Source organism: Mercenaria mercenaria, chromosome 19 (genome assembly GCF_021730395.1).
Source record: "Mercenaria mercenaria strain notata chromosome 19, MADL_Memer_1, whole genome shotgun sequence".
Taxonomy (NCBI): domain Eukaryota; kingdom Metazoa; phylum Mollusca; class Bivalvia; order Venerida; family Veneridae; genus Mercenaria; species Mercenaria mercenaria.
In genome coordinates this window covers 44,076,358-44,101,335 of record NC_069379.1, presented here as the reverse complement: position 1 = coordinate 44,101,335, position 24,978 = coordinate 44,076,358, and positions in this window count along the sequence as shown.

Sequence of the window (24,978 nt, the reverse complement as noted above, 5' to 3'; positions counted from 1 at the left end):
TTTTACGACCGTGCTACGCACCTGGATCGGATGACGTCATCAAACGCGAGTGGGTTTGCAGAATAACTCGAGACAGATTTTGCTATACATGTCTGGAAGTTATTTGCTGGTCGAGTTAATTAATTTTTTATACAAACGGGGGTTTTCCTATCAAATCTTACACATTTGAAATAACAAGGAAAATTGATATCACATCTCTTCCACGAGGTAGATTTAGATTTTATAATACACATTGAAATTACAATAAACGTTTATGCGAAAGACATAACGGCAATCGGTGCACGTCGTAACGTCTATACCGTCAACCGCATTATCAAACAGCGTATTGTTCTGTCACAAAATAATCAGTGTATGCTCACTGTACATATATACATGTAGCATAAATAATAACAATCAAAATTATCTTTGAAAAGTTATTTTTGAAAAAATGTATTTCTTGTGTGTGTGTTCGTGTGCGTGCGTGCGTGCGTGCGTGCGCGTGCGTGTGTGTGTGTGTGTGTTTTAATGTCTGCGAACGCCCTCGGAAATGTTTAAGCCCGAGCCCAAATGTTAATGCACAAAAAAGTGATTTTGGCTGTTTTTGCCTGACAAGTATGACATGAAGACCAAATTATTTTTATACGCCCGTGGGGACGTATTAATTTTGTTATAACGTACGTGTTGTCTGTCCGTCCATTAGCACGTCCGTATCCGCTCTGTAACTCTTAACTTCCTTGAAGGATTTCGATGAAACTTCACGCAAATAATCATCACATCAAATCGACTGGCAGAGCGCATGTTTTATATGGCTTTCTTCAAAGTCAAGGTCACACTTAGAGATCAAAAGTCATACGACTTTGTTTCGTGTCCGCAAAATAACTTGAACTGCTCAAAGGATTTTAAAGATACTTGCCGCAAATGTTCACCACATCAGGAAGACCTGCAGAGCGCATGTTTTGGATGGCTCGCTAAAAAGGCCAAGGAAATACTTTGGGGGTCCAAGCTACTTCGTGTCCTCACTGTAACTCTGGAACCCCTTGCATGGTTTCGCTGAAACGTGACATAATTTTTCACGACATCGAGACGACGTGCAGAAGGCATGTTTTGGATAACTCGCTTGAAGGTGAAGGTCATACTTTGGGGCTAAATGTCATATGGTTTTGTTCCATGACCGCTCTGTAACTGCTTGAATGATTTTTAAGAAACTTGTCATAAATGTCCATCACACCACATTATGTCAGTATGCGAACAACAAAAAGGTGTCTGCCCTATTTTGATCCTAAATTTAATTTTTATGTCGATGTGGAAATACTGAAAATTGGGAACTGCTTTTATATCATTTTATATATAATATTAAGGTCACATCAGTGTTGATTCGAACATTATTTCTAAAACTGAACTATTACGCAAATTGTCCGCTAAATTTTAATCACATACTTCATACGATCGCTTCTGAGTCACTGATGTTTATTCCGAAAAAGCAGGAATTTAATTTTTGCTACATTCGCGAGGCCCTTCATCTCGAAATAATATAACCTTGAGTTAATAATTACGTTAAGTATAATTCAAATTCAAGAAGTGATAATCTTTACAATTTTGCGAATATCAAACCTCGCGAACAAAGTGAAAAATTGAAATTCGCGAAATTTGACTGTGCAAAAATACATGCTTTTACACACTGAACATTTTCGAAATAAGTGTACTTGAAATTTGACCAAGATATACGAAATCTGTTTAAAAATCTTTTATAGTTTTGTTAATTAGTGAAGAATCTGCATATCACTAATCTTAATAAAGAGAAAATCGTTATTTTTCGATGCCTATGATAGAGCGTTGGATTTCTTTAAAAGCTTACGTCAGCGACTACCATTTATTAAGAAGCACATCAGAGTTTATTTCATTTAGAATAATAAAGTAGCAGTCAGAACAATATAGCAAACAGAAATATAGCCCGCAGTTCATGCTATTAGTAAAATATAAACTTTTCTGATGGTGTAATACTATCAGCAGAAGAAATAGGTTATAAATTGGAAAATCTGGAGGAGAAAATAATGTAAAGAATTGGAGGACAGAGTGTACATGTAAATGCATATTACCGGAAGTTTTATTCCGTACGTTTCGAGATGTGTGCCTCCCCTTAACGCCGCTTAATAAATCGAATGGATACAATGAATCAAGCAAAAAATCAATGGTTTACAGGTGTTTTTTTTTGTTTGTTTTCTTTTTTTTTCAAAAGATAATTTAAGAACGTTGCTTTCTAGCCTTGTAGTTTATATTTCCACATAAATTTGTCTACCAGTCAGGAACAGACCTTTCTGTCAAAGAAATGTTCAATTATATCACTGTTTGTATTATGTACGAGACCAAGAGACGACATTTGTGTAATCTGTTACGTGAAATTTATCGCACTTATGACGGAAACATAGTTGTGTGGTTCATGTCTTATGATGTATTTCAATACTTTATGTTTGTCATTTATCTTTCAAATGTTGAAATTTCTATCGATGCCTCATAATTATCTCCTTGAGATAAATTAACGCTCAATATGAAGGTTCAACGCCATGATATAATGGCACCAATTTGTCTTAATAAAAAACACTCGATAGGAAGTTATAAATCAATGCACTCAGTCTAAAATCAGTTCTTATCTTTTCTGCAATGTACATTACAGGCGCTATAATGGCACATGGTTTACACTAGTGTAGCATTGAAGGTTCCATGTGCACCGCCGTATGAAAACATCTGCGGATGTCTCTAAATTGTTTTTTGTACTTTTAGCATGTGTAAAAGTGAGTTCTGCTCAACCCGGGGCTAGAGGGCGTGGACGGTAGCATGCATTTCCACTACCGTCCATGAACAGGCTCAATCAAACCGAGCCTGCAACATTTTCGTTTTTGTTGTGTTGAGCGACCTGTGGAGTTTCCACATTTTCTATTTTATTATCACAGCAGCGTTGTTTGTGCCGTGTGGCGGCCGTAAAAAGTCCCCCGTACATTCAATCAGGGCTGTTATATTTCGATCTTCTCAGATCGTTCAGCACGACTTTTATGTCGTTTACTGGTACTGTTTAGTTTCCTAGCATGAACATTTCGGCCTGGGTGGTTCCAATACTCCCGCTTTCATAGCTTTGGGTATTGTTTAATCACCCCTTGGATATGGTGCCTGCTTTTTAATTTTGTCTTTTGGCAGTTCCTGTGATATGCAGGCTCCATAACCTCAGATCCCCTTTCTAAATTCCAGTTTGTTTAGTTCTGCTCATTGTTTCCTCGTTTAGGGCAAACACATTGTTTTAACTGGGGACCATACGCCGCTTTTCATGGAATTACACACTAGTGTAGCATTGAAGGTTCCATGTGCACCGCCGTATGAACACATCTGCGGATGTCTCTTAATTGTTTTTTTGTACTTTTAGCATGTGTAAATGTTGAGTTCTGCTCAACCCGGGGCTAGAGGGCGTGGACGGTAGCATGCATTTCCACTACCTTCCATTAACAGGCTCAATCAAACCGAGCCTACAACATTTTCGTTTTTGTTGTGTTGAGCGACCTGTGGAGTTTCCACATTTTCTATTTTAAACTCCATGCAGTACGATAAGGCAGTGTACCAGTAAAAATACTCGGCAATTCACGCCCGATTCCGTATTCTCACGATGCGAGTTCGGCTTTTTCCGTTTTTTTTACGAACCACCAATGATCTGCAATGGCCGAAGAATGCCGATCTAGTATATGCAGAATACGAAATCGCACGGAAAGTGCCGAGTGTCATTTCGGGTCCACGACCTGAAAGTGAAATGTCCTTATCTGATATAAAAGATAATAGGTAAGTGTAGATTTCTCTGAAGCATAGAGCACCAAAAACGCAACCATTTGTAAAGTAGGCCAACAACAAAAGGAAGCTGTAATGGAAAAATATTACAGACGGGTTGCTTCAAAAATCTAACAAGTACATATAAATTTATATCAAATATAAATAGAGGGTGAGGAAGTGGTAAGGGGTAAAAAGGGGGAACGGAGAGGAAGTTAAAGGGGGAGTAGAACATGGAAGAATATACAAAGGGAATGTAACGTTCCGTAATCAAATTTACACTACAACGTAAACCAAAATAGCGCAGACATCCATGTACCAAAGATAAACACACAACCACGCCCAACTAGCTAACAAAAAAACTAACTGAAAAAAACAACAGACATGTAAGATACAAGAACACAGTAGGACACCGCTTTAGAGTCCTAAGCACACACGCTATTGTCATTTGAGAACTATGCCCTTAGTAGTATAATATGGGCTAAAATTCTAATATCTGATTCATTGTTACGGGGAAAAACAGACATTGCGAGGTGTTATGCTATAGCCAAATTAATCTATATATATACGCTTCGTTCCGTATTTCACGTAAAAGTAATTTCAAGGTGAACACAATCAAGAGAAATAATAGCAGACGACTTTTGATTGTGTTTGTTTAGGAGTGGTTTCAAGCATAGAAAATTATGTTGGATAAAATTATAATCCTGCATGTAAATGTTATTCATTACAAACCAAACATGGGAGACTTAAGTTTGATTCGATTTGTCCAATTTAATCCTGAAGCTGAACCTACAGGGAGGGATGAAAGCGAAATGATCTAAGTGCAAATAAATAAAATTACGGTGCCCCTAAAGTGACATGTTACACACTTTTTTCCACTTAGGTAATGTGAGATTTTTTTTATTTCGTTTAAACGAAATAAGTTTAAACGAAATCATTTCGTTTGAACGAAATAACTATTTCGTTTAAATGAAATGATTTCGTTTATACGAAATATTATTTCGTTAAAACGAAATGATTTCGTTTTAACGAATTAGTTATTTCGTTAAAACGAAATAAAAAAGTCTCACATTACCTAAGTGGAAAAAAGTGTGTAACATGTCACTTTAGAGGCACTGTATAAAATAATATAGATAAACATTTTTCTTTCATACATTGACATATTGTTAAGAATCAGTTTAAAATAGAAATAGTGTAAAACATGAGCCTTAAAATATTTCCTTAACTCCTCTCAATCAGGATTTGTAAATGTTATTAAATTGTGTACTTCGTGTTTGATTTATTGTGGTCAATACGTGCAATCAGGCACGCACACTTTTCTATTACATCACCAACAGCTAGTTTCTCCTGGCAATACAAAATCAATCTTGCTGCTTATGATAATTGACACGATTTTTTTTCATTCAGGGATTGACGCAATATTACACAATGATACTGAAATTGCAGATTGCAATATAAATAATGATTTGGAAGCCTTTGAGTAAGATATATGAATGTAACGAAAGCATGTATCATTTCACAAGGTACACGAAAGGAGGCAGTATGCCATTTACAATTATACCACATAATATCGCCCATTTCCATGAACAGACATTTCTGAAAAACAAGCTGGTGAAAATCATCTCAAACATAAATATCATTTATTATAGCGAGATGATTTGTTTAAGGTGTGCAATGTCATGAAATAACTATTGAAATTTCATACCAACACCTGCTACTGTATATATAACAACAGGTAAACGATGCGTTGCACTTGTAAATAGTTGAGTTAAAAGATTTTATGTCTTAAAATAGAAGCCGGTATGGTCTTCAGAAGGTATAAGTTCAGAATAGTCATTTTGTAAACTAAAGACACCTTAAACAAAGTTCCATTGTTTGCCATATGTTTTTAATATTTGTATGCATACAACGATATTAATGTTCTCCGTGTATAATTCTTCTCTTTTCTCTGTAGATTTATAGACTGCACACGAATATTTACTAATCTGACTTAAGGTAGTTCTGCACGTTTGATAAACCGGAAGTGATGACGTAACATCATTTATCCGGAAAACGTAGAATAAAAAACAAAGACAAATATCAAACAGGGAATGCCACGTACCAAACTCGCAGCCTCCCCAAAACGAAACCCACAGCACGCAGACGCGCACACCACAAACACACACACACACATACACGCGCACACACACAAAGCCAACACACGAGGACAAAACGAACAAACAAAGGAACACGCACACACATACACGCGCACACACACAAAGCCCACACAAGAGGACAAAACGAAAAAAGAAAGGAACACAGTGGGGGCACCGCCTTGGAACGGTCAGTGCCAAAAACACCACTGGGGAGCTTAAACCGGTTTATGGTGCGCACCCAACCTCACTCTTACCCCCACCATGTTCCAAAGACACGGGACAGTGTAAATAAAAGTAATCCCCTCCAGGTGAATCTCTAACACACGTAATGGAAACAAAAAGGCATGGCATGTAAAACACAAAAATGCTCGTGTATAAAAATATAAAAAGCAAACCTTTAGAACCAAAAACGTATGTACTCAATGCCTTTTCAGAAGACAGAGCAACAAGAGAAACACCCTTAAGGGCCCGACGAAACCGGCCAGAAGACAGATATCAAAACAGTTCAGTCCTGGAAGGATTTAAAAACTGCTTATCATAGGGTCCTCCCCCCTCTTCCGTCAGACAAAATCAAAGAGGGAAGCGTAGTGTCCAACTGTAAACGGGTTGAACACTAAACATGCGGTATGTCTCAAAACAGTTGGGTCGTAACCTCTTTTAATAAAACGTTTTATAATTTTACCAAATACATTTCGAAAATTACCATGACCCAAGATCTTACGAAGTTTGTAAACCACATCCCCATAAAAAACGGGTTTAGATTTAAAGCCTGGATTCGGCGTACGGAAATGAAAATCATTTAATGAATTAATTGAAATCTGTGAGTAAATTTATTACAATGGCACTGTTTCTATATTTCAAAAGTCAAAATATGATATTAAAACATATGACACGTTAAAATAATCAAAATAATGTCTTAAAATTAGCGTGAAATGTCCGGTTCACTTTAATCATGGTCAAATATCTCAAAAAAAGCGCACGGACCTGTACATTCTATTTTACCAAGTTATAGGCCATGTGTTTATTTACAACTGTGAGAAGTTTCATTAAAATCTACATTGTAGAAATAATTCTGTTCGCGAAAATGTTACGAAAGTAATGATTTTCCCATAGACTCCCATTATGAAATATTGCGTGAGGTCCAAATTTTTCAAATCAGTGTGGCAAAACATCAAGCACACGACCCTATCATTTTTATTTGCTGAATTTTCTAGGTATATTCTGAAGTTTTGGAAAATCAGAGTTTAATCAAATTCTACATTGTAGAAAAAATTTCGATCCAAACGTGCAGAACTACTTAAGGATAAAAATTGAGAAACAGCTGATGGTTTATATGTAAATCATTGTCTGTGAAGGGCAAAATAGCAGTTAAGATTTTTGACCAACATTTGTAATACGTAGAGGGGCGGGAGATAATATATCAACAGATCTAATATATGTGAAGAGAAAAATAGCAGTCAAGATCTTTCACTGATATTTGTCATACATGTACCTAAAGGGGCGGAAAACAATCTGGTAATAAGCGAAACTCGTTTGCACGATTCTGGATTAGTTTATAATTTTATTATTCAAATTCAAATCAGGTTAAATCAAGCATAGTCACACACAGAACATAAAAATGAGTCAAACAATATTATTTCGGCTGAACGTATTAAGGAAAAAATACATAATGAATTAAAATTCAATAATTTTAAGAAATGATTTTATGTTTAGAAATTTATCTATCCTAATCAATTTGCCTTTGCATCGATAGAGAACGGTTTTTTTTTCATCGGAATAATATTGCCAGTTTGATTATTAAATTTAAGAACGTCTCCTTTTATTTTTAATCATCACTAAGCTATTCTGCACATTCAACTGATGAAAATATTCCAGAGATAGCCTGGTTTATCTCCCTATTTTCAGAGAATCTTCACTTACATTCCAATTCTACTTCAAGCAGCATACCCAATCGTGTTTTAAATCTCATCAAGCAAACACTATATAACGCTTACATATTTATTAATAATATAACTGCCTCGATAGCCTAGTGGTATAGCGTCCGCTTCGAGTGCGAGAGGTCGTGGGTTTGATTCCCGGCCGCATCATACCAAAGACGTGAAAAACGATTCCAACAGCTCCCTTGCTTGTGCTCAGGGTTGGGAGGGAAACTGGCCTCTTCTGTCATTCCCTCGTGGCGGTGTATTCCATGAGGAATGAGGTGTCGAGAGAGATTAAAAGTTATAGAACTTGCTTGCTTCACATTCGACCTAAAATTAATTAGTATATACTAACAGATTTATTGGATTCACATGGAACTGTTGACCATTACAGTCCTCTAGCAAATCTATACACATAGACTCGTTTTTATTGTGTCTCCAAGGTTATCAGTTTCCGATTTGTTGACATAGTAAATGTATCGACAATGCAAGATGCATTCGTTAGGTAGAACAAAAACTGTATTTATTAACAGAAAGCAAATACAACATGAAATGAAATTAATGACAAAGTAAGTGCAACAGGAATGTGTAATATAGAACAATCTGCATTATAACAACTTTAAACAGAAAATGCAAACCTGTGATAAGATCAAAAAGATCAGAAATGCGTTGTGGAAATCAGATTAATCAAGCAATTAACACTTGAATTTGTTCGGTTGATGGTTGTTTATGCCTTCCAGAAGATTACATATGCTTAGATGTAAACATCTTCTGGCAGAATTAATGACATCTATTCTTATTTCAAAAATCTTTCTTTTATAGTTCTATTTCTATCAGATGCGATGAAAACTTAAAACAGTTGTAAATCGAGTTTGTATCTTGAATAGAGCTACAATTCGGAAAACCGACAAAATTTAATCAAACATGTCATTTGAAAATGGCAACACGTATTGTAACAGACAGAAATGTAATTTTGTTTCCACAGATTAAATATATCAAAAACAATGTTGATTCATTATGGAATAGACGCTTTTGCTATTATAATACAGTCTGAAATGATTTTTTCTTGCACTGTATAATCTGAAAACAAAAAACACTCTACACCAAAGTAAGCCTTGGATCCAATTCATTTTCATGTGAGAATGGATTTACAATCGTATTATAAATCGTTCTTTAAAATAAGCATTATAATTTGATATCTATTCTGTAAAAAAGCCTATTTAAATGTTCATATGTGTCAAATCCGTCCAGTTAAATCATACAAACTTGTCATCATTTATTGAAGTTCGTTCAAAAGACAACGATTTTGTAAGAAATATGCAGCCTTGTTCTTGTTTATTGTTTGTTCTTAAATCATTCTCGCCTTTAAACATGTATTAGTTCAATATTGAATTAAAAAGTGGATCTAACAAGAGTTCATTCAGTAAGACCAAATTTATATTGCTATGAAAACCTTCTAATTAAATACCGAATTGCCAAGTTTTTTAACAGTGGGACAATCTAACAAATTCTTTAATATATAGCTAACGATGCTTTTCATACAATATCAACCTTCTTTTAGGCTGTTTTCCCATTTAAAGTTTTACATTATAGACGCAAATTGCCATACCCTGTACGACGCTTGAAAGAAATTTGAATCTCTGCATTGTCGGGATCATACTAGTACGTACATACCTCATCTGGTTGTTTATATACAGTCAGATATATCTATAAGTCCTTACGTATAAACATTTTACTAGGTGTATCATTAGCATTTATCTGGTTGATTGTATGTCAAGAAATATTTGTATAATTTACAAACAAAACGCGTACAAACAAGTTGTATCTCTTAACAGTTGCTTGAGAATCTTCAAATTTCCTCCAACAAATATGTTTCAGTCTGTGTAGCGTCTCTTCGATATATTTTAGACTACAAATTCTAAGCAAAAACGACAAGTGTCTAATAAGGTTTGATAATTATTTCTTTTAATGAATAAAATAATGTCAATCTCCCACGCTACTTAGTCTTGTTTTGTGAAAAGAATTACCAACCCAGGCTTTGAACGACGTTCTACCGAGGTTTTATACTTATATAAAACCGATCATAGCATTTCCTTAAAATAACAATTCAACTTGTCTGGTAGGTTCGCATTTCCATTCAATTATTCATAGTCTTGATTTGCAGCACTGTTGAAACAATATACTACACCTTAATAGGGTAAATGTGGGCTTGGCTGTAATGGTGTGTGGTTTGACCTTAATGGGCTAGATGTAGAGCTAGTATGCTCCGTACTCATTTAAAGTTGTAGGTCACTGACTATTCCATGGTGGTGCCCTTATTTTCAACATGCTTTTTGTCCGTTTCGTTTCGTTTCATATGTTATATTTATTGACTTGTTTCTTGATGGTGTTACTTCTCTTAACTCCTCCTTCTTTTTATGCTTCTCCTTTTTATGGCCCATGTTTTTACTTGCTTTTTTCTTCCATCCTTTTCCTCTCTCTCCCGCCCCCCTCCCCCCACCCCCGTTTACTTTTTAACTTTCTGTTTCTTCCAGTATGTAAATGAACAGAACAGGACTATATGACACTTGACACTGTACATGACAGATTCAATAAAGATAGACATCAATAAAGCATAAATAATATGATAGAAATTTTGTATGCGATACATGATGCGGATTACTCTGTCTTATAGATGAGAGAAAATCTTTCACTGCCACTCTTACTTAAACACTGTTGGAGGTCTGTGGTCTTATGAGGACGAAGCTTTTATTATAGTTCACTAAGTAAATTCTAATAGTAAATACACACCTTCATGTGCTGAATTTAATATCACAGTCACGAAATCACGAGAGTTTGTATGCGGTCATGCAAAAGAAATTAAACATTTCTTTGTACAGACTAATTCATTTAACATTAAAAGGTATGTAGCCAACGCGAGGAATAATAGAGGCATAAAAGCAAATAAAAATCTAGCAAGATTGCCACAGCCAGACTAAATTAAAGCCGCCTACAGTAAAATGTATCAGGAAAAAGTAATAATAATTGAGAGAATGCCAGTTAACTAAAACTGGAATTAAAAATGTACAGTAAAAAATGGTATTGTTCCATCGTCAAAATTTCAGACGTTACACAGCCTACTTTACCGTAAATACTGACGGGTCATGATTTTTGAAGGACATCGTGTTACAAAATATAGATAAAGCTATTGAATTTAGAAGATCAGGAAAAATATAAAGTAACAATAAACAGACTGCAGATGACAAACGGAACATCTTAGTTGTAATGGGTATGAACTGCAAAAGACGAAATGAACTATAATAATTAGGTTTTATTATATACATGATTCCTTGTATATAACACTACAGTCTATTCTATAGGTTGTGTTAAATGAACTGTATATACCAAAAGATAACTTCGCTAATGAGTTAAAAATTTAGACATAAATTGAGAAAATACATTTCTGACAGCGCGTAATAAAACACGTATTCAATGGCTTCGGATCTCAGGCAATAGTTTTGACTATTGAACGGTAAGTTACTTCCTTTAGCAAATATATTATTGAAATCATACTTTGAATGTTTTGCTTATTTTTCACGAATGTTATAAATATCGTTTGAAACGTGTGTAATAATCATCATTGAGTTCCAAATGACTTAAATCTTTATGTAAAAACAGTTGAAACAGCTGTAAAAATAACATAGTTTCCTGGTTAGAAAAACAGTTTTAAAACTGCACTTAAGCTGGTACAGTTAGAGCAATGAACAGAGGTTATAAAAACAATTGATTCAATATGTTTTGTTACTTTGGTAAAACAATGATCAAATCATTGTCAAAATGGAGAAATTATTCTGTTGAAATATGATTTAATAAAAGGTTATAACATGTTTTGTCTTGTCCATAATGAGAAATGTTGCACCCATATTATGAACAAAGACATAATTAGCTTTCAGACAGTATTTTCAATATGTAAGCAAGTAAGACCAGTAGCTCAAAATACAACCAAGGACGATATTCCTATTGATAAATCCTTTATATAAGCTAACTTTATTTTTTAATTTCCGTCTGTTACGCAATACATAAGAGCAATAGCTAAAATACATGAAATGTCAATTTCAGTAAACTTAAACTTAAACCATATATATGATTATTTACAAAACAAAAGCAGACAGACAAATGCTGTTACAACAAACTTAAATGCCATTCAAGCGATCCTTGCAAACGTTTAGTTCACGTTTGTTAAACAAATGTTACAGACACAATGTAAAACACAATTTGATGTTACTGCAAAAACCAAGGATAAAGGTTTTATTTCACCTTATTTGCATATTGTCAACCGTATTCAGTACAGGATTAAATAATTATTGTCTGGTGTTTAAGCATATGTCAACCCTGCTAAATAAATCACCACATTTGATACCTTAAAAGCACAAATTTTCCCTGGGTCAAAATTTTGCGAATTTGACATTTTGAGTATGTTGGCGAGGTTTAATATTCGCGAAACTATAAAAATGGTCACTACTTGAATTTGAATTATACTAAAGGTGAATATTTACGCGAGGATTTATTTTCGCGAGATGTAGGGCCTTGTGAATATAGCGAAAATTAAACCCTAGCGAAAATTTCTGCTTTTACAGTAAAACAGTGTTTAAATTACATTTTGTTCTGTTCATTGCCAAAACCATGCAAATGGTGATTGCAATAAATTGTTGTTGTTGTTGTTGTTGTAGCAAAGCCAAGAATACAGGATTCATATGACACCTGTAGGAAATCGGAAAAATTATTTTAATACTAATATATCTATGTAAACATATTTCAGTCATGAATATTCATATTACAATGATCATTGAATTTAACAAATAGCCTTATTATAGAAAAAATATCTGATTAATAAAAAGTGATAACACTTAAACAAGGAAGTTATCGCAGTTTTCCAAACATCACTGCCTTCTTTAATGACATAGATGCAATGTACGATACGAAAAAGAAAAACAATGCATTCATCAATGTGTGAACATATTGTATAAACCAAACAAATTGGTTGAATTGATAGATATTGGAATTATTGTGATGTAATATCAATTTTCACTGCTGGTTTTTGACTTAATAGTAATAAATATGGTAAAAACTTGATAAAGAATCAGTTTAAAATAACAAATATTTGCATTCTGCCCAACTGTTCCAGTGGCAAGTACGACATTCATTTTATCCGAACAGCTAAAATTACGAAGACGTCGCTAAGTTATAACGTGACGTTCTTTAGATGATATTTCAACGTTCCTAAGATGTCTGGTTGAACAGAATGACAAGGAAACAGATTCTTGCTTTTTTTCTCAGATACAACAATACGAAAATACAACAATACGAGCTATTTATGAAATAAAAAAACAACAAATTCAACTGAAATGTATAGTAAATAATTGTGACATTTGGAAATAAATTTAATCTTTTGGAGTTCATGAAACAAATCGCTGGGGCAATGTATGATTTTACCAATCATGTCCATTTTTTTTTCATTTCGCGTGATCTCCGCGAGAATAAAAACAAACATGTCTTAAATCACAAGATCCAGTTACATAATGTATGGGCATGACACAATTCTTAAGTTCATTTAAATGTTTCATCAACCTTGAAGTTGGCCAATCCTTACTTGAGTTATAAGCTGCTTCAATGCTCTTACATCAGATCAATCTTGCTGAACAAATAAAAGGAATGTTCCTAAATACGTCAGATATATGTCAGAGCTAAACATATTTACAATGTTATAAAGGCTAATTGATACAAAAGCGGCTTTCAAGCTATTACCGCTCTACAAGGGGTGTTCTAATGAAAAACGATTTTTGTTCTCGATTCCGAGACAACGTGGGCGAGGCTCTTACGAGATACAAATATAACTCTATGACTGTTTGGGTATAAGAAGGTATCTTTTGAACGCGTATTGACGTGAAAAGAGACATTTATTTATCTTTTAGGGTCTAACGTCGCACTGCCACAGTTATAGATCATATGACGACTTTTCAGCTTTGATGGAGGAGGACAGCCCCAGGTGGAGGACGAACGATTTCTGACACAATGTTTTTATCAAATCGTCACGGAGAACATATGGCCTGTCCGGGGATCGAACTCACGACACCGCGATCCTTCGATCGGCGCTCTCCCTATTGAGCTAAACGTGCGGGTCATAGTGCATTTGTAGTACTAACATATAAGGGAGTATTACATATTTCAGGCACTTCCAGTGTAGAGTTGTTTTTTTTTCTTCATATTTGGCGCAGTGATAATTTAACCATTTCTACACTAAATTCATTCGTATTTGTTGCAAAACTGCTGAACAAGTTGTATACATTCAACTATAGATGTACTATGCATCTTATGTACATGTTTTACAAACAGTTAAGTTCCGAAAAAAAAGCTTTGCCCCCAGAAACATGATAAAAACTCGGAAAGTGATAAAATTCTAGAGTAAAGAACTAAATGTATAATATCCTTTAGATGTATCCTTATAGGAAGGTCTGCATTATTTTTGACAGAAAGAAATATGTAATAGAAGAAAGTAGAAAAAAAAAGAAATACACATATTTCCATGCTGCCTTTAATGATATCAAAACTGAGTTTTTCTTCCTTTCTCTAAAGCATATTAACAACAATCAAATAAAGTGTAAATAAATTCTTTATCAAAAACATAAAAGGAAAATCCCATTTTACCTAAATCCATTTTCCAATATTCTTAAATGTGCAAACACTTTTTTGACAAAACACACACTTAAAGTATTAGACAAGCGCTTTTTCTAGAAAATTCTTTGATTGGAAAATGTCAGTTTTGTAACAAATGTTCTTTGAACACTTCATTATAAGAAAAATAAAAAGAGACTGATGAAATAAAGCACAATAAACCCAAAGGTTATGCGCACAAACGATGCGCACTAACGACCCTCCGTAATGCAATAGTAATTCATGTTTGACGTTCATTTGAAATATTTTACAGCCATGATGTGATATTTGTAGCACACCAAGATCTTCCTGTCCGATAAAATGGCACATTCAAGCATCATTGATACGCTCAAAGATTGTTTTCCTTCCGTCAATAGAATTGTCGCCAATCACTAAACTGCTACTGACTGACAGGACCGAGTGACAGATAAATGTGAAGAGACACTGTCTCATTCAACCCTTACCTTGCTAAATTTCTACAATAAACTGGTCAATCTTTTCAACATGGACAGTACTATTAACTCTTAAAAGGGGTGCTTGCCAAATCGATACTGCCTGAATGGCCAACATTGCGGACCATAATCAGACTGGTCGCAAGGCAGAATCACTTGCCGCCAGCAGTCCCATTAATTGTAAACATTTCAACGTTGATTCTCATTAATTCAGCGATTTTTTACAGTTCTTTGCCCATGAAATTATATTATTACACCAGATTTATATCCCCTAACCCCCCCCCCCCCCACCAAAAAAAAAAAAATATTATTCCGCCCCTTTTATCTACCCCTTACCCCTTTTTTGTATTTTGCATATCATTAAAATGTACTTGTTGGATATTTGAAGCAACCCGTCTACATTATTTTTCCGTACAACATCTTTATGTTGTGGGGCTACTTTGCGATGGCTCTATGACTGTGCTTTGGGGTGCTCTGTACTTCCAGGAAATCTACCCGTACCTTTTATCTTTTATTAAGATTATCACTTCCATTCAACTGTTGTTGCTGAACATTGTCAGATGTAGAATATCCTCATCAATTTTACGAAATATATAAATTAATTCTGCAAGTAGAGCTGCACCCATATGCAGTACATTCGATTGTTTAAAAAAAACGTCCAGACATTTTGTGATAACTTAAACATTTCCACTGTATTTAGCTGACATCCATGTGCTATTTTTAACCTAATGCATACTGTTATTACACACAATTTATTAATCTTATGTTGGCATAAAATATATGTAGTATAATTCTGTTATTACACACAATTTATTAATCTTATATTGACATAAAATATATGTAGTATAATTCTGTTATTACACACAATTTATTAATCTTATATTGACATAAAATATATGTAGTATAATTCTGTTATTACACACAATTTATTGATCTTATATTGACATAAAATATATGTAGTATATGTTCATGTTCTTAGAAATGAAATTTAGATGTAGTATATTTAAGAAATAATAAATTCCCAAGTGTGGTTTATCGTAGAATAACCCGGGTTTTGCGTTCTTATTCGTAAGAATATATCCCGAAGGCCGTAGAAGAACGAAAAACTCTGGTTATTCTACGATAAATCACACTTTGGAAATTGTTATTTCGATTCAAACACGACAGAAAAAAATGGTAACTACTTTTTTACGACAACACGCCCGCTTAGCTCAATAGGGAGAGCGTCGGTCTACGAATCGCGGGGTCGTGAGTTCGATCCTCGGGCGGGGCGTATGTTCTCCGTGACGATTTGATAAAAGACATTGTGTTTGAAATCATTCGTCCTTCACCTCTGATTCATTTGGGGAAGTTAACAGTTGCTTGCTGAGAACAGGTTTTTATTGGTACAGAATCCAGGAACACTGGTTAGGTGAACTGCCCGCGGTTACATGACTGAAATGTTGTTGTAAAACGGCGTTAAACCCAAAACAAACAAACACAAACTTTTTACGACATGAATTACTCTTCGTGCTATGCACCTGGATTTGGTTGTTGATATTTCCTCCATGTATTCTCCCGACTGCTTAAGGATTGCAGCAAATATTGTATAACATGGCCATGAAGCTTTTCATTAATTACCCTCCAGTCCCCAAAACCCGGCGAATCTATCTCACATATTGTTCCCGTATGCAAAAAAATAATTGTTTTTGCAGCCGAACTTTGTTGTAAGCGGATACAACGTTTTTTTACGCTAGTATTTCAAAAGTCACGCGACTTTCAGTCATAAAAAGGATTGCACGCTGGGGCTTGACGGTATACGAAACTGCCAAAACAATCATGGGTTATCGCAAAATAACCGTGGATTGATTTTCTTCTATGTGTATATAGGTTATTAGCTTGTCATGTTGGAATCGTATATATATTGTTAATTTAAAAGATGTATTATATCTAAATTCATATTTGAAATTAGAAATAAAATCTGTAAAATGATCCTTTGAAAGCAAAGAATGCAACCAAGAAAAATAATAGCACACACGGTTTGATTGTCTGTTCCTGAGACGTACTAAAGTACTGTGTTTTGTAGTAAATTACCGTCAACAAGATATTCGACAGACAAACCAAGTATAGATCATATTGACAAACTGCTGCATAATTTGACATGCAGATATTTAACAGACCAATTTCACAGCCTCAGTAATATATTTGCTAGATGTGTTAATAAAGGAGTGATGTTAGTGCAACGATATTAAATCCAACGGTCATATAGGAATATTTTCCTGGCGAAATTATCTCAAATTAGTAGTGTTGATCAATGTTGAAATTTCCTCTGAAATATCTTAAAAATTATCAGTTGAATTTCTATTCAATCGTTCTTTTGCCAATATCGAAAATGAGGAAAAGTGTATAGAAAAACCGTGTTTTAACGTTATTAATGCACGGAAAAAGGTTATACGTCCTCAGAATAATTTGACGAGGGCGTAGCCCGAGTGAACTATTTCTGTAACCTATAATTGATTTTGAGTGTATCAATTTACGCAAAACACGATTTTGCTATACATTATTTCGATCCTAATATGCTTTAATCTTAAACAGTGGATAGAATATAGTAGCGCTCTTTCTTAGTCGCAACAAAAATCATTTACGTCATCGCACGTTAACGTGGCGTCATTTCAGCATAAGCGTGTTTAACAGAAACAAGTATATCGGTATAATTATTTAAGAAATAGTTTGTAGCAAAAGAGTGTTTTAACACTTATTTATGCACGATGGGCCGTTATACGTCGGGCGTAATAATTTCACGAGGGCCCGAACTCGAGTTAAATTATTTGTACGACGTATTACCGTCCAAGTGTATAAACAGTGTTAAAACACGGTTTTGCTATAAATTATTTCGATTCTAATATGCCCTTAATCTAAAACAGTAGACAAAATAAAGAAGCGCTCTTATTTGGTCGCAACAAAAACTTTGACGTCACCACACGTTAACGTGACGTCATTCTAGTTTAAGAGTGTTTTTACAGAGAAAAGCAATGAATGAAGTTTAGAGTACGAGAAGAATAACAATTTACAACCTCAGCAATATCAGACTTTCATACTCTTGACATTATGTGTAAATTCACTCATTTTACGGGTGCAAGCCATATTGAAAAAATCAGAAAAATACATTAACATATCCAAACTTTGTAAACATTTAATTCAGCTGATTCCTTGAAATAAAATGTACTCTTAGAATCAAATATTGTTGATAACATTTCGGTTTTTTTTTTCATAAAATCAAAAATAACATTATATAAATTCATTCATTTTTTTTTCATTTTAACCCATAGTTTAAAAAGCCATAAAAATTAATAAAAATGTAATGTCTAAAATTTACAAACTAACGATCAATATAATAATGGAAGAAAATGACAACAAAAACAAAATAACGTCGTTGTAATACACTATTATAAAGATCATTTGATACTTGTATGATATGTAATCATTTTTCTGGACAATTTCTATATTTTTTTGTTCATATAAGTGGCATTCGCAATGTTTATAAAAGTTTACAAAGATCTTAATTTTATGGCCTTGATATAAAATTGTAAAATGTTCTTGCATGTTTTCAAGAGGAAGTACAATACTGACCAAGAGTAAAAAAATAATAAATTTTAAAGGTATTTTAAGTGTCAAGTTCATGAAATAAGATTAGATAAAATTAAAAGTTTAGATTGAGTTCCAAATTCTCGACATGTGGCGGTTAAGTCAGCCTCCGCCAGTATATCTTAACTTGGTGTAATAAGAATTTTGTTTGTTTCAAGTAAACTATACTGTATTAGGCCTCTGTGCCCAGGGCCTCGACATCTGCATTTTAACCATATACTTTATATCATATGTATTTCTATATTGACATTTATGTGAAGCTATTACAAATTTCTGCCAAACATTAATCGAAACGAAATTAAATATGAATTCCTATAGTACTTTGTTAATAGTAAAAATAAAGTTATCATACAACTGTCTTGAAATGTTCTTTTATAGTATAATTATTGTTCTGTGCCAAGCTATCTTCAGTAAATCACTTTTTTCAGAAGACATTTATTTGCCATATATTGCTCCCGGAATTTCGAGTGATTGGTAAATAGCAGTTTTATCATATACTCCGACCTATTGATGAAGGTATTGACGTCACAGACATAACTCTTGGTGTAATATATGGCATATTAGTATCAACGTAGTTAAATAGCCAACGCATGTATATATTTTTCTGTCTGTTTAGAAAGAAAAGCTTTAGTCTAAGTCCAAGAATATTACAACATTTTCATTACCGTATTGGTGTCTGTCGACCATGATTACCATTCGGAAGTACAAGAAGTAAATTGCTCTTATTAAATTACAGTCAGCATCTTTATATATCCCAGACATTTAACTTATGACTTTATTGACAGGTTTTCGTCAAATTTGATGTCCTTGTCGATGTAGGATTGTTCGTCATGAGTGCATCACACTTATCTGCAATAACAGTTCTGTTTCGCTTTCGAATTTAGTTTGTTAGTTAGTTGGCGGCCTATTAATTTTAATTTTATAATTTTGTAGTTTCCTTCGTCATGAGTTATCTGCGATACCATTCTATTTCGCTTTCGTATGGATAGAATATTGAAGTTTCCATCATCATGATTGGAATGCTTCAGAATTATCTGCAATAATAGTTCTATTTCGCTTTCGAATTTAGTTTGTTGAAAGTTCGCGGTCTGTTATTTTACACTCAATATGTGTATTGTAGTTTCCATCATCATGATTGATCTACTTCACAATCATCTGCATTAACAGTTCTATTTCGCTTTCGATTTCTTTTTTGTTAAAAGTTATCTGCAGTCATAACAGTTCCGTTTCAATTTTGAATTTATCGTATTATAAGTTGTTGGCCTCTAAATTTACTCCCCATACGTAGACACAATATTCTAATTCATTAAAAATCACTTTTTATTTCTATATTTTAGTTTCCTTCATCATGAAGGAACTGCTTCGCAATTACCTGCAATAATAGTTCCGTGTCGCTTTCGAATTCGTGTTATAAGCTGTTGGCCTCTACATTTACTACCAATACGTAGACACAGTTTTGTAGTTTCTTTCATCATGAGTGAACTGCTCCACAGTTATCTGCAATAACAGTTCTGTATCGCTTTCGAATTTAGTTTGTTGTAAGTTGGCGACCTAATAATTTACTCCCATACGTCGACACAATTTGGGTTGATTTTGGTCTTTTGGGACCATGCAGTTCATATAACACAATTCGGCTTGAGGGACATATCTGTTTTACCCATGTCAGGAACTTCCACGCTGATAATTTAATACATTCGAGTACGCTATTTTTTTTTTAGCTAGCTTGCATTTTGTGTTCCCTAAAGGTCTTCGTGTAGGTGTTATCGCTTTGATTTATATTGTTTCAATAATTGCTGCGAGCGAACTGTGGTTTGATTTAATGTTTTCTCTTGGGTAAATATTTCTGCCACGGATATATTAAATGCCTACAACTGACCGTAATTGCTTCGCTCTAGAGAAGAGCAATTTACTTTCAATTTAGTATAAATCAGTACTAGTCTTCACAAAAGGACGAGATCACTGTTGTTAACTGCACAGTGACATTGTGTGACATTGCCTCATCATGTTGCACGGTAACATTGTGTCAAATGTACGAATACAGTATCTCAGGAAATACGTGCTGTCATTAAAAAGCATTAGCTGCATAAAGTAACTTTGACAGACTAGTCAGTACATCTCTTGCAGATAAATTTACTCTTAGCCTGCTAAATTTCTTAAATGGACTGGTTCATCATTCATTTTAGACAATACCATTCATTATTAGGGGAGTTCACTGACATTTTACTGACTGAATAGGCTGATCATGTTCTGCACTGTTCGCAAAGGCAGAATCACTTGCCACCAGCAGGCTAAAAATCAAAATACACACTTTCAAGACTGTTAATTGTATGCTTTACTATTTATTCCTTGACATCTTTTAAAACCTTCTAAAAGAATTTGCAGGAATATGTGTATATTATCAAATGGTGTTTATTTTTTTCTGATTACTCTTTACAATAGAAAATCTATAATATTGGCATTCTTTTGTTGTTGATATGGAAAATGTAATGTTCTGATATATTCCGAAGGATACATAAACAGCAATTGAGAAAATTTAATCACACGAAAATTGTCGATTGTCATACGGACCAACTACCTTAATTATAATGTTGAAATATTAACTAGCTATGTAAGATGAGAATAAACCTCATACCTTGTATAATAGTGATTTCTTTTCGCGGTGATGCTTTTTCCATGTATATATCCTGTTATTCTATTCCAAATTCAATAGGAAATATAGTGAGTAAGTGAGCGAGTGAGTTGGGTTTTACGGCGAATCGACATATGAAAGGTCATATATCACCGAGGAGTGGATGCAATGAAACCTAAATTGTAAATCATTTTTTAAATCATATATGTAAAAATGGATATAGTGCTAAAATATTAGTTGTAAACATATCAATATAGCAATTAAAGAAGAGTCTATTATATAAATGCCATAAGAAATATGTATACATTTTCTACTAGCCATATTGCTCTTGTGTTTTAAATATCTTTAATGGACTGTGTCAGTTATCTTGTCAATGAAAAGTAGATTTAAAGTTCAAAAACATTTCTAAATATCAGGAAATATCAACCATTCTGAAACCGTCTTTGCAGATTACGTAAAACTATAAATGTCTACGGCTGATTCAAAACGGATTATGATGCAAATATAGCTTAAACCATTAGTCGGTCTCGCAGTAAAGGAAATATGCAAATCCGAATTATCTTGCAACAATGTATGAAATCTATAAAAATTTCAACAAGCTTTCTCATGTTAACTTAAGGGCAGATGCGTCATTTCACATTACTCAGAACCAATGTTTTATCTTTATCATGTCCATGAAAGTGTTTAGATTATATTACAGAACTGTCTTCTTATTTTAGTAGTTAAGATAATAAATAACGATTGTTAGAGAGGACTGTCTAGCTCTGGATGAACAAACATGCTATACCAAGATTGATTTAATGTTTTTACACTGCAAAGGCGATATCAACAAATGTATATATGTAGGGAAAGTAGGGTGCAGATAACTAAACATAAATTCGAAAGAGACTAGCTTGTAGGACTACCTTTTAAGGCAGTACAAGAAGAATGTTAATAATCTACAGTAAAAAAAAGCAGCACATTTGTACGGAAAATAGAGGCCCATTCTGTTCAAAAGCTCCTATAGATTGTATCGAGCATATGAGATATATTCTTCAATATTCTTTGACTTTCTTAGAAGTTTGCAGGGTTAGATCTTGTTTTAAATCAAAAGAGTAAAAATTATATGTCCTGACCGTATTATATCTATATAGACATACATCTGTGAATAAAATGTTTTTCAACCAACAAACATGTATAATTATATATATATATATATGAAATGTTCCGGATGTTCAAAAGACTATATTGGAGAAACTTCTAATTTACGAAACCGAGTAACTCTTCATAATCAACATATAAGGAATCCGGAAAACGCTCTTCTACCAGTCAGTCGCCACATTGCAGAATGCTCAAAAGATATACTTCAAAAATTTAAAATAATGCCAATTTATAAATTACAAGAAACAGACAGATTTAAAAGAAGGAGAAAAGAAACACTATTAATTAATATTTTTTGTCCAGAACTAAATGCAAAATAACACATTAATAATTACAAAGTGACGTCCCTTGAAAAACTCCGAAGAGTAACGTCCCTTATTACAATAAAACAACGTCGTTACCAAGCGACGTTACTAACGTCAACAGTACAGTATTACTCCTGAAGATCCCGTAAACGGGTGAAACTGGTTGAGTTACATTATTTTGTACAATTTACTTGGATTAGCATAATTAAATATGTAAAAATATTCAAGGCATCTTGATTAATCTTTTATTCCGCTATATATATATATATATATATATATATATATATATATATATATATATATATGTGTGTGTGTGTGTGTGTGTGTGTGTGTGTGTGTGTGTGTGTGATTTTTGTGAAATCAATTGCAAGAATGACTGAGAACATTTACTAAAAGGGACATTATATGCTTAAAACATGTTGCATATGATCACATCAAGCTCTGTTGAATGTTAACTTGCCTCGGTATCAAATACATAACCTCTCGTAGCAAAAGTGAGGCTAAAGAACTGACATGGTAAATGATCAGTCGATTGAGGGCGAACCAGATGACTTGCTCAACCGTTCCATCAATGCAAGAGATTGGTACTATATATTTTACCTATCATGATTTTTTGGCGGGATAAGCTAGGTTGCACATGCATTGACAAAAATGCATGTTTATATACTATAATGTCAGTAAAGTTGAGAAACTAATGGTGTTTGTTTTATCAATCAAGAACAGTTTATTTATAGATCTGTTCAGAACATTGATTTATTCTAAAGTCTACTTTTCCTTAAATTCGCATCAGTATGAATTTAAATTTAGTTTCTTTGTTAGGTTTCACCCCTCGGAAACGGTTCCTTATATTTGTATACATTCAAATGATGGCGAATTGAAATGCATCTACCGGTTTTGGAGAGAAAATAAAGTATAAAATAGGAAAATAATAGACCAGCCTGTTGCCGGACTCCTCATGTTGTTGAATGAGGCAGTGTCTCATAACATTACACTGTGAAGCTTCTATTGAGAAAACACTTTTACAATTGCATAAGGCTTTGACAGTGGCAAGTACTATTCGGAGAAAAAATGAATTAAGTATAAAAAGGTAAAATTAAAAATACCTCTTTGTAAACAGAAACCCCAAAACTGCTGTTGACTCATTCGATCGCATAATTAAAGCTAAGATTTGTATTTTTGTAATACATTTATAGCTTTGTTTACCCCACCGAAGACGTAAATTAAAAAAATATTGTTTAATCTGAAGTGATCAAAACAATTCTTCTGACTTGTTTTAACCTTTAGCCTGCTGGCGGCGAGTTATTTTGCCTTTGCGATCAGTGCAGACCAAGATCAGCCTGCACATCCGTGCAGTCTGATCATGATCTACACTGTTCGCTATTCAGTCAGTAAATTTTCAGTAAACACCCCTTCGAATAATAAATGGTATTACCCAAATTGAGTGATGGACTAGTACATTGTAGAAATTTTGCAAGCTAAGAGTTAATTTCACATTAACTACCTTTGTATTCTATCACTTTTACTACGATTAGTACATCTTCATTATGTTACTTTCGTCGCTGTTATCCTACCGTTGAAAATGGAAGTGGTGTGCAATTTATTTCGAAATGTTAAAGAGAGATATATTAATAAATTAACACATCTGTAATAATCTTTCTATCACATTGATAGTTTTTGCTCGTGAAAAAAAAAATCTTTCTTTATATAGGATAGTCAAAGTAATTTCAAACAGCGCCTCCTATACTTACAACGTCAGTTTAATGTTGCCTGACTCAAGCGTAAAACCAAAGTTATGTGATGTATTTTCCTTTTCATCCCTCCGACGTCAAACGTGAAAATTCCTGTTATTATTTAAGATTTTGTTGATGACTTTCCTGTAATGTTATGAATGACTAGTACCACAACAAATAAGAGATTTTTTGTCAGGGTCGCGGTTGATATCGAAATAAACCTCTTTACTATCCAACATAACGTATCAAACCAATTAAATGTAAAATTACTAAACATGAAGAATGTACGTCAAAGCGATAACCAAAGGTTTCTCCTGTAATTGACAGAAGATTCTTAATTTCCCACAAGTTCTTCTTCGGAAATTAGAAAAAAATAGTTGCTAAAAAGACTTCACTTCTATTATTTAGAGGTAAAGTAAATTACGAGAGATTCTTCAAACTATGACCACGCTATAGATGATTACAGTTACATAAAACACGAAAAACAAAGAGAATATTTCATGTTTGTGTGAATTTGCTAATGTAAGTGAGAAATGGTGTTACTTTCATGTGGAATTTAATCCAGCTATGA